Raw genomic sequence first — 12,150 nt, 5'->3', positions numbered from 1 at the left:
ACAGTGTAGGGAAGACAACAGTGTCTTTCTGAATTGATAATAACTTTACAGTAAGAACTATGGTATACCCTAGATCTTCTATCTCTAAGTGTCTACTTTCTCAAGGCCAACTCTGCCTGTTCAGCAAAATATGAACATTAAACAAACTGTTCCTGTTTTATCAAGCGTATTTCTTTTATGAAGGACTACCGTTGTCCTCCGAAGATCATTAACCCCTTCTAGAAACAAATCTTAGAACAAATAAAAAGGAAACAAAATTTTGGCTGAGCACTAACAGGAACAAATGAATCAAGAAATCTTCAATTATTGCAAAAGTTTAAACACAATTATCGGAAAGAGTAACATGTTAGCCCAGGAAAGTGAAAATCTCAACAACACAACAAAAAGAGTAACAGCTCCAAAAGAATATCAGCTATTTTTACAGATCTGAAACATTCACGGAAAGCCCAAAGAAAAATATTGAACACCTACTTAAATGAAGCTCATCAAACAAATTAAAGAGGACCTGATTCTAGAAATGGAGAAGCTTACCAGATTTTTAAGTTCTAATTCTACCAGATATTTACGGAGTTATTTTGCTGATGAAATATCTTTTAAAAGCAAAGTATACAAAACAAAACACAAGAGACCCATGCAAATGATCTTATTATGTAACGAATAAGTCTCATTTCTACTCAGAAATCTGACTAATACTGTAGAACAATTCTCTTTCCTGAAATTTCCATAATTACTGTTGTAAAATATTAACCACATAAAAGGCACACCTTACATTTGTACTTATTTCTTGAATTGAATGAAAAACAACCCTGATGTGTTGTATTAGGATTCATTAATTCTTCAATAATGATGATTTGGGTGCTCAAAACCCAAAGGATTTTGAATCACAATAATCATTTATTCATACAGCCTATGCCTGTCAGGACTCCATACTCTGCAGTCAATTTGCTAGGCTTCTCAGTTGGGTCAGGGCTTAAAGCCAAATCCTGAAAAACAAGTATCTTGCCACAGTACACCCTATCTAGGTAGGTGACTACCTCCAGTACACTTGTTAATGCATTTAGTCATTGCATCAATAATAAAAAAAAAAACAACAGCAGTGGTTTACAATTTAACATCTTACACTAGGTCCCTGATCCAGGAAGAAACTGCTTTAATTTGTTTAAACTAAAAACTATGGGACTTCCCTGGTGGCACAGTGGTTGAGAGTCCGCCTGCCGATGCAGGGGACATGGGTTCGTGCCCCGGTCCGGGAAGATCCCACATGCCACGGAGTGGCTGGGCCCATGAGCCATGGTCGCTGAGCCTGCGCGTCCGGAGCCTGTGCTCCGCAACGGGAGAGGCCACAACAGTGAGAGGCCCGCGTACCGCAAAAAAAACTAAAAACTATGACTATTAATAAATACTATGTCTGACAACATTAATGAAAGAATGTAGATTTAGAACAGAGGGCTGTTCTCCTTCAAAATAAATTGGGCCAAACAATGTCACAAATGGGAGAACATCACAAATGGGAGGGATCTTTATTGCTCTGATTTTGACTGGAACTATCTAGGACTTCCTGAACAGTCATCAGCATAGTGTACCAGGCATATATAACTCAGAACAGCAAAAAGGAAGAAATATGTTGAGGCCATATAATACACGATCATAATACAAAAGGAATACTCTTTGCAACAAAAATGTAAAGGGAATTTCATGAAAAAAGGATCCAGGATTCTGTTGACTGACATAGAGGATATCTTCTACTCATTTTGCTGGCGAGCATCCACTTATTAGTATTAAAACATTAATAAAGGGCAAACAGGATGATCTGAATGGAATGACTAAATATCATGAAGATAATTCTACACAAATTAATCTTATTCACAACCAAAATTCTCATTGAGTTTTTTTCAGAAACTTCATAAATTGACTCTGACATTTTTATGAAAGAATAAACATGTAGCCAAGTCAATCTTGAAACTGATAAGTGAAGAGAGGGACTTCCTCTACCAGATATCAAGCCATGTTACACGGCTGTGGCAATAAAAACAGTATGGTTGCAAGCACAGACAGAAAAATTAGACAAACCAATGGAACTCAACTGAGAACTGAATGTACAGGTCAAACCTGTGTTTCTATGGAAACATACAATAAAACGGATCCATAAATCAATGGAGAACAGATTGTACAGAAGATGGTGCTGGGAAAAACTGGCTTATTTCATAAAGAAAAATAATGATGGCTCCCTATCTTACAAAATATTCAAAGACCAACTACAGAAGAATTAAAGACCTACATTCACTTGGATGCGAATGGCAACACTAAAATTAACAGAAGAAAATGTACAATGATAAGTTTGTAACATAAGCACAAGAAGGGACTTCTTAAATAAAAGCCTAAGAGCACAAAGTAAATAAATAAAAGCATTTAATTACATCAAAATTAAAGATTATTGCTCAACAAATGAAACCCTGAACAAAGTTAACTGGAAGATGATAAAATGGAAGAAGAACAAAGAACTAATATCTAGAATATTACAAGCAACTCCCGCAAAAAGCCCAGAAAAAGCCAAGAACTTCACTAGGAAAAAAAAGAGCAAAAGATAAAAATCAGTCTGTTTAAAACAGTGTAATATCCCTTGATGTCCTAGAAAATGTAAAGTATTGGCAGGTACATAATGATATATAAACCCTCATGTACTGCTGATAGTAATATTAACCAACACAGCTATTTTAGAGAACAATTTATAACCCAGTATATGTATATGCCAAAGAAAAATTCACAGAAATATGTCTGAGGACTGTGGTAAGCAAACCTCCAAAATGACCCTCAATAATCCCTACTTCCTGCTATTCATGTTCTTGTGTAACTGCCTCCCCTTGAATGTAGGATGGACGTAGAGACTTGCTTAGAAAAGAATACAGTAAAAGTGAAAGCATGCCACTTCTGAGAGGAGACTGGCTTACAAAACCACCGTGGCTTGTGTTGGGCACCTGCTCTTGCTCTTCTGTTTGCTTTCTCCAAGGGAAGCCAGCTGCCTTGTTGTGAGCTGACATACAGAGAAGTACACCTTGCAAAGGACTATGGAAGGCCTTCAGTCAACAGCCAGTAAGGAACTGAGGCCAACAGCCCTAGGGAAACTGAATCCTGCCAACAGCCAAGTGAGAAGCCTAGGAAGCAGGTCCTTCCTAGTTGAGCCTTCAGATGAGACCAGAGCCCCAGCCATAAGATCAACTACAAGCTCATGAGACACTTGAGTCAGAGGCACCAAGCTACACAGTACCCTGATTCCTGATACTAAAAAACTGTGAAACAACGTTTTGTTTTGTTTTTATTCAAGTATAGTTGATTTACAATGTTGTGTTAATTTCTTCTGTACAGCAAAGTGATTCAGTTATACATATATATTCTTTTTTATATCCTTTTCCACTATGGTTTATCACAGGATACTGAAGAGAGGTCCCTGTGCTATCCAGTAGGACCTTGTTGTTTATCCATTCTATATATAGTAGTTTGCATCTGCTAACCCCAAACTCCGACTCCATCCCTCCCCCAAACCCCATGCCCTTAGGAAGCACATGTCTGTTCTTTATGTCTGTGAGTCTGTTTCTGTCATAGATAAGTTCATTTGTGTCCTATTTTAGATTCCGCATATAAGCGATATCATATGGTATTGAAACAATGTTGTTTTAAACTTCTAAATTTTAGAGTAGCTTATTGTGCAGTAATAGATAAATAACATAAAGACATTCATTATTTGTGGTGTTGCAAAGTTGGAGGCACCCCAGGTGTCCAGCACTGAGGAACTGGATAAGTAAAATGTTGTGGATGTACACAATGGAGCAGTTTTAACGGCAATAGACTAGGTGTTCATTTAGCATCACAGGTAACTCTTAAAAACAATTCTGAGGGCTTCCCTGGTGGCACAGTGGTTAAGAATCCGCCTGCCAATGCAGGGGACACGGGTTCAAGCCCTGGTCCGGGAAGATCCCACATGCCGCGGAGCAACTAAACCCGTGCACCACAGCTACTGAGCCTGCGCTCTAGAGCCCACGAGCCACAACTACTGAGCCTGCAAGCCACAACTACTGAAGCCCGTGCACCTAGAGCCCATGCTCCGCAACAAGAGAAGCCACCGCAATGAGAAGCCCATGTACCACAATGAAGAGTAGCTCCTGCTCTCCACAACTAGAGAAAAACGCGTGCACAGCATCGAAGACCCAATACAGCCAAAAATAAACAAAACAAACAAAAAAAAACAATTCTGAGAGGAAAAAGCAAAAAACAATGAGTTCTATAACACAATTCTATTTATGTATATTAAAAATACATGTACGCTATAGCTGATTCACCTTGTTATAAAGCAGAAACTAACACACCATTGTAAAGCAAATATACTCCAATAAAGATGTTAGAAAAAAGAGAAAAATACATGTACACATAAGTATAACATCTTGTACTCAGACATATACATAAAAAATGCATGCGTTAAACATAGTAAAATGGCTGTTTATGAAAAGGAGTAATGAATGGGATAAATGGGAATAAGTAAATGGATTAATATTAAATGGAGGGGGAGATGGGCCTTACACAAACCAACGATGATAGTGACCCTTGAACTGAAGAATGTGACTGACTCAACCCTATGCCTGATCTGTCCAAAATCAGGGATTGTGGAATGAAGGGAGGCATAAGAGGTTGGAGGACATGTTGAAGTGGGAGAATGCTCAGATTAATCCCAGAAACAAAAAATACCAGCAATAAATTATCCAGTTAGGACATTATAAGGACCACCATTAAAATAGTGACAATGGCAATGGAAAAGAGCAGTAAGACTTAAATGACGCTTAACAAAATAAAACTAATAGCACTCAGTGACAGATTGGATGCTTCAAGTGGGCGAGAAAGACTAAGACTAATCAAGAAAGACCAAGGTTTCTAGATTTAGAACTCAGAGAAGGTGACGTTATCAACCGAAATCAAGAACACAGGAAATGGAAAAATCACTTTACATGTATAATCTATCGATGCGTTTTATTCAGAGATTCCATGTTTGTGAATTTACCTACTCACTAAAATTTACTTATAACCCCAAAACAATTTTCTGCAGCACTTTTGCAAGTTGAAATGATTACGTAATTTTCTAATTTGCACCAAATGAATCCTAGGCAAAATTTCATGACAAAAAAATAGCTAACGATTGCAAATGCACTCACAGATGATAAAGTTACTTTGTTAAAGATGATAAAAATTAAAGTCTGCACTTTTCTAATGTCAGTGGGGAACGGGAAATAACTACATAGCAAAGCTTCATATAACACTGACTATCCAGATATGATATGATCTCTGGAATTTTCTTAAATATAATCTGAGAAGTAGGGGAGGGTAGCTGTGGATGGGGTATAATTGAAATAAAAGTGGCCATGAGTTGTTAATTACTAAAGCTAAGTGATAAGCATATGGGAGTTCATTAGTCTCTCTACATTTATATGCTTAAAATTTTACATAGGATTAAAAATATAAAATTAAAAACTGACTGCGCAACTGTAGACCAGAGTTTGGTGAAGACAGGGACCTCTCTTATTCCTAGCTCCTACCACATTTCCTGGCAAACAGTAGGCACTTAACCGATATTATTTGCAGTGAATGAATCATCCAAAATTCTATATTTAACAAATTTAATTTGCTAAAGTTATCTGCTTTGAGAAGTTGAGTATGTTTCAATAGTTTTTATATTGTTGTCATTAGCAAATCACCACAAACTGAGTGGCCTAAAACAGCACAAATTTATTATCATGCAGTTCTGTAGTTGCAGTACAGGTTTCACGGTGTTAAAATCAAGGTGTCAGCAAGCTGCTTTCCATCCCGGAGGCTCTGGGGAAGAATCCATTTCCTGCTCACTTGGGTTGTTGGCAGGATTTAGTTCCTCATGACTCTAGGATCCAAGTCCCCATTTTCTTTTTTTTTTTTTGCGGTACGCGGGCCTCTCACTGTTGTGGCCTCTCCCGTTGCGGGGCACAGGCTCCGGATGCGCAGGCTCAGCGGCCATGGCTCACGGGCCCAGCCGCTCCGCGGCACGTGGGATCTTCCCGGACCGGGGCACAAACCCGTGTCCCCTGCATCGGCAGGCGGACTCTCAACCACTGCGTCACCAGGGAAGCCCTAAGTCCCCATTTTCTTGCTGGCGGTAAGATGAGGGCACTTCCGAGGCTCTACAGGTCGCCTCATTCTTTGACTCAAGGATCCTTTTCCTCCATCTTCAAAGCCATTAGTGGCTTTGAATGACTCATGCTGCATCTCTCTGACCCACCCTTCTGGTTTCCTCTTCTACCTTTAAGGACTCATGTGATTAGACTGTCCTCTATTATCCTAGTGGGCCCAATCTCCCCCTCAAAAAGCCCTTAACTTTAACCACATCTACAGAATCCTTTTGACATGTGAGGGTATCTATTCACCAGCTTTCCAGGGATTAGGATGTGGACATCCTTGGGCTGGAGAAGACATTATTCTGCCTACCACTAGCAGCTAGTAAGAATTAGATGCTAATTTCAATAAGAACCAAAACCTCCCTACCAGCCAACATGAAAATATTAGTCAAAGTTATACTACTCTACCAGATTTGGGGGCTGGGGAGAATATAATGTTCAAATAAATGGATTAAAGCAGGCTCCAACAAACTGGCAGGGTAAAAGATAATTTAAGTACACAATGAAGCACAGCTTCAAATGACATAGCAAAGATACAGATACTAGAAATGGCTAAAACAGAATCTTTTCCTTTTTTTTGGCAAAGATGTCAAGAACCTGATTTCCAATGTTCATTGTATGAAGATAGTGCTTATAGCCACAAAGCAGAAGAAAATTTAAATGCACAGAGTAACAAATATTCAAACAAGGGCAATAACCATCCACTAGCTGCCCATCCTGCTCAGAATAAAATGCAAAGTCCTTAACCTAGCCTCTAAGACCCTACATGACTTTTGACTAACCATCCAACCTTGTCTATCACTCACCCATCCTTGCTCATTTGGCTCTAGCTCTACTGGACTAGTTACTGGTCCCTGGACACACCAAGCATGCACCCACCTCAGGGCCTTGCATCTGCTGTTCCCTCTGCTTAGAATGCTCTCCCACCAGAGAGTGACAGGACTCCCTCTCTGACTTCCTTTGGGTTTCTATTAAAAGGTCCACTTCACAAGGAGCCTTCCCTTACAATCTTGACTAAAATACCACGACATTACTTTTTTCCACTGTACTTGTCACATTCTAACATTAAGTAATATATTAATTTGTTTATTGTCTGTCTTACCCTATGCACAACTACAATCTATGTCTTATTCACTATTGTATCCCTGACACCTAAAACAGTGGCTGGCCACAAGTACACACATATTTGTTGAATAGTCTCTTTGTGCTCTTGGGCACAGTGGGAAATTAATATTATTTGGGGTTTACCAAAACCAAGAAAAATACATTCATTCATGTACAAATTTTACATGACAAAGTATATCTGAAACTCCCAGCTTCCAGAAACTAATTCATGATTTAGTGCTCTGCATAAAAATTCACACACACACAAAAATGGAATTCCCTGGCAGTCCAGTGGTAGGGCCGCACACAGGTTCCATCCCTGGTTCGGGAACTAAGATCCTGCACGCAGTGCAGTGTGGCCAAAAAAGAAAAGAAAAAAATAAAAGAAAATTCACTAGACTCCTGGGGCTACAGTTACAGAACTAGTAGCAACAGCAAAAGTAATTACTCAACATGCCCTCAACATGTAATTACTCAACATGCCCTTATAATATTTTCTATTATAAATGGTATTGAAAATGACTGGACTTCCCTGGTGGCGCAGTGGTTAAGAATCTGCCTGCCAATGCAGGGGACATGGGTTCAAGCCCTGGCCCAGGAAGATCCCACAAGCTGCAGAGCAACTAAGCTGGAGCACCACTGCTACTGAGCCTGTGCTCTAGAGCCCGCAAGCTACAGCTACTGAAGCCCGCACGTCTAGAGCCCGTGCTCCGCAACGAGAAGCCACTGCAATGAGAAGCCCGCGCACCGCAACAAAGAGTAGACCCCACTCACCGCAACTAGAGAAAGCCCGTGTGCAGCAATGGAGGCCCAACGCAGCCAAAAGTAAATTAATAAAATTTCTTTAAAAAATAAAAATTTAAAAAAGAAAAGAAAGAAAATGACTGATATTTTTAAAGTCAGTTTCAAAATAAGTTGTGAACACAAATTTGGGTTCTGCCTATGGGGGAAAAAATCATCTAAACAGGAAAATCTCTGAAATAGCCATTTAAGAAATATGTTTTAAAGACACACATGGATAAAATGCAACTATCCATCAATTATCTTCCTAGTTACCATCTTCCCGCACATCTCCCAAGTCTGTGTGAGGGCTTCAGCTCCCTCTACCCTTGCCCCCAAACTGCTTGGCTGACTCATATTCATCACTCAAGACCTTGGACTACGCTTTTCATAGTCTATAGTCTACATCACACAAGAAAATATTTGCTGAACCAAAAAAAAAAAAAAATCAACCAATATTAGAAAATGAAAAATGTAATAAAGCACAGCTTATATATTAACTTACACACACATAATTTTTAAAGAGATCACAGGAATTGAGGCTACTTCCATTTCCAGCAATGACAGACAGAAAATTCAGAAGAATATTCCCAATGAGGTCAACAAAAATCACTGATGGAGGGTCTGGAAGGGCACTTTCTGAAAGGACCAAAGAGCTAGTAAAATACTGAAGAATTACAAGGCCAAGATTCAAGGCACTAAGAAAACCTAGGGAGGTCAGCCTGACATCTGGAATTGCTTTGGCCTTGGGATGCTTCCTGATCCATAAGCGGTGGCTGGGAATCCAAGCAGTGCTTTTGACAGGGTTGACAATCTAGGGGACAAAAACTGGAGTCCAAGCCTGCCAAGGGAGTAAGCCCTAGTACTCCACTCCACACACAGGGTAGAGATCCTCAAGGGGATCCTTACCTTGGAAGTAAGGGGGAGCAGGAAGTAAATCAACAATTTCATGGACTACAACCCAGCTTTAAGTTCCCTGGGTGTCCAGAAAAATTCTGAAACGGAATTAAGAAGACTCCAAGGCACCCAACAGAAACAGACAATCCCCTCTGAAGAAAGATAAAATCATCCTATCAAACTATTTCTACAACTTTACAAATATAAAAACTAGCAAACAAAAATAGGCAATAAAGAGATAAAACTACATGAACAAGAACCACCATACACCCATAAAACAAACAAAACTCTCCCAATAATAATATTAATTACCAAATACAACTATGCCTACTCTACCTATGGCATAAAAGCCAAATTTTTCAAATCAAAAATTTCTCAAGTACCTGTAAACTATATAAATATAGCAGGTATTTCTTTTTAAAAAGTTCTAGAAAAAAATTCTGGAACTGAAAAATACAACAGCCAAATTTTAAAACTTGATTTAAAAAAATAAGTAAATAAGAAAGAAAGAAAGAAAGAAAGAAAACCTCAGTGAATGGGTTTAACAGCAGATTAGACTCAGCTGAAGAGAGATTTAGTGACTTGGACATAAAGTCATAAGAAATAACCAAGAATAAAGTGCAGAGAGACAACATGATGATGTTGAGAGGCATTTGTTTTCAGGTTGGGGTTATTATGAGAACATTTACGAAGAAAGATTTATAAATATTTGCATACAACTCATTTGCAAACATATATTTTCATTTCTCTTCAGTAAATACCTGAAAGTAAAATTGCTAGATGAGAGGTGGATATCTGACTTCATAAGAACCTGTCAAGACTTTTCCCAAACTGGTTGTACCATTTTATACACCACAGCAATTTTTTACATAGATTTTATTTTTCAAAGCAGTTTCCGGTTCTCAGCAAAACTGAAGTTATAGAGAATTTCCATATAACCCTTGCCCCCACATATGTATACCCTTCTCCACCATCAATATCCTGCCCCAGAGTAGCATATATGTTAAAAATGATGAACCAACACTGACACATCATTATCACCTAAAGACCCCATAATATACGTTAGAGTTCACTACTGCTGTGTAATTTCTATAATTGCTATAAATTCTGACAAATGTAGTAACATGTATCCTTGATTACAGTATCATACAGAACAGTTTCATTGCCCTAAAAATCCTCTGTGTTCTGTCCATATATCCCTTCCTCCTGCCAAACCCTGGCAACCACTGATCTTTTTACTGTTTCCATAGTTTTACCTTTTCCAAAACGTATAGTGGGAATAATACAGTATGCAGCCTTTTCAGATTGGCTTCTTTACCCACAGCAATTTCTGAAAGTACCAGTTGCTCCACATTCTCACCAACATTCAGTACTATCAGTCTTCTTAATTTTAGCTATTCTAGTTGTGTGTAGTAATAGCTCACTATAGCATTTAATTTGCATTTTCTGGTGACTAATCACACTAAAACTCAATGTGCTTATTGGCCATTCATATATCTTTTTTTGTGAAGTATCAATTTAAATCTTTTTTCCATTTTTAATTGGGATATTTGCCTAATTATTTTTAAATTGTTAAGAGATCTTTATATATTCAAGAATAAAGTCTTTTGTCAGCTATACGTTTTGGAGACATTTTCTCCCATCTGTGGCTTGACTATTCTTTTTCTGAACCGTCTCTCTTGAAGAGGCAAGATTTTTACTTTTGAAGTAGTCTAACTTATCAAGTTTTTCTTTTTTTGGCTATTGCTTTCTGTATGTTTTCCAAGTTATCTTTGCCTAAAACAAGATTGTGTGTGTTTTTCTAATTTTTATGTTATATGTGAAAGTAGGAGTCAAAGTTTTTTTGTTTTGCTTTGTTTTCCCATATAATCAGCTTTTCCAGCACCATTAGTTTAAAAAGTTTTCCCTTCCCAACTGAATTGTTTTGCTTCTTTTCTCAAAACAAAACAAACAAACAAACAAAAAACAATTGACCAGAGAAGTACAGATCTATTTCTTGGCCCCCTATACTGATCCACTGATTTGTTTGTCTATACTTAGGTCAGTACCATGTTATCTTCAAAGCTGTAGCTTTACAGCACACTGTGAAGTGATATAGTGTAAGTATTCCATTTGTTCTTCCTTTTCGATTATTTCTTCAGATATTCTAGGTTCTTTGCATTTCCATATATATTTTAGAATCAGCTTGTCAATGTCTATGAAGAAAACAAACAAACAAAAAATACTCTGGTGCAAATGTGATGAATTGACTCTGTAGATCAATCTGGGTAATACTGACATCTTAACAATACTGACTCTTCCAATTCATGGATATGATGTATGTCTACATTTAGGTCTTCTCTGACTTCACTGAGCAATGCTTTTTAGTTATTAATATATAAGCTGTACACATATTTGTTGAATTTACTAAGTATTTCATATTATTTTAAAATGGAATTTTTAAGGTTTTAGTTTCCAATTGTTTGCTACTAGTATATGATTTCTGTATAATCATCTTGCAATATGCAACCATGCTAAACTCACTTTTTAGTTCAAGTAGCTTTTGTATATTCCTTAGGGTCTCCTACATAAACTTAGTCATGTTGCTGGCCAATACAGATTTACTTTTTCTTTTCTAATCTCTATGCCTTTTATTCTTTGTTTTGCTTTACTGAACTGGCTAGGGCCTCATACAGTAGCAAACAGAAATGCTAAGACCAAACATCCTTGGCTTGTTCCTGATCACAGATGAGGTAAACCTTTAGTCTCTCATGATTAAGTGTAATGTTAGCTACAGGTTCTTCATGGATGCCCTTAACCTAGTTGAAGATGTTTCCTTCTATTCCTAGTTTGCTGAGAGTTTTTTTTTTTTCCATGAATAGATGTTGTATTTTGGTCAAATGCTTTTTTGACATTTACTGAGACAATCATATGGCTTTTCTAATTTATTTTATCAATGTGGCATATTATACTGATTTTCAAGTATTAACAATATTGTATTCCTGAGATAAGCCCCACTTGGTTATAATGTATTATCCTGTTCTTATATTGCTGGATGAAATCTGCTAATTTTTTTAAGCTTTTTCTCCTGTATTCATGAGAAATATCAGTCTGTAATTTTCTTTTTATGGAATGCCACTGTTAGGTTTTAGTATCAGGGTTATGCTGGCCTCATAAAACAAGTCATCCCATCTGCTTTTGA

General features: G+C 37.7%; 1 protein-coding gene across 1 annotated transcript in view; it reads right to left on the bottom strand.

The window, feature by feature from the left end:
• DYM (dymeclin) overlaps positions 1-12,150 on the bottom strand; it is a 392,339-nt gene that overhangs the window by 288,513 nt on the left and 91,676 nt on the right. The gene's annotated exons all lie outside the window — the stretch shown is intronic.

The sequence above is a fragment of the Lipotes vexillifer genome, unplaced genomic scaffold, assembly GCF_000442215.2.
Source record: "Lipotes vexillifer unplaced genomic scaffold, Lipotes_vexillifer_v1.1 scaffold36, whole genome shotgun sequence".
Taxonomy (NCBI): Eukaryota; Metazoa; Chordata; class Mammalia; order Artiodactyla; family Lipotidae; genus Lipotes; species Lipotes vexillifer.
This window is presented reverse-complemented; position numbering and strand designations above follow the sequence as displayed.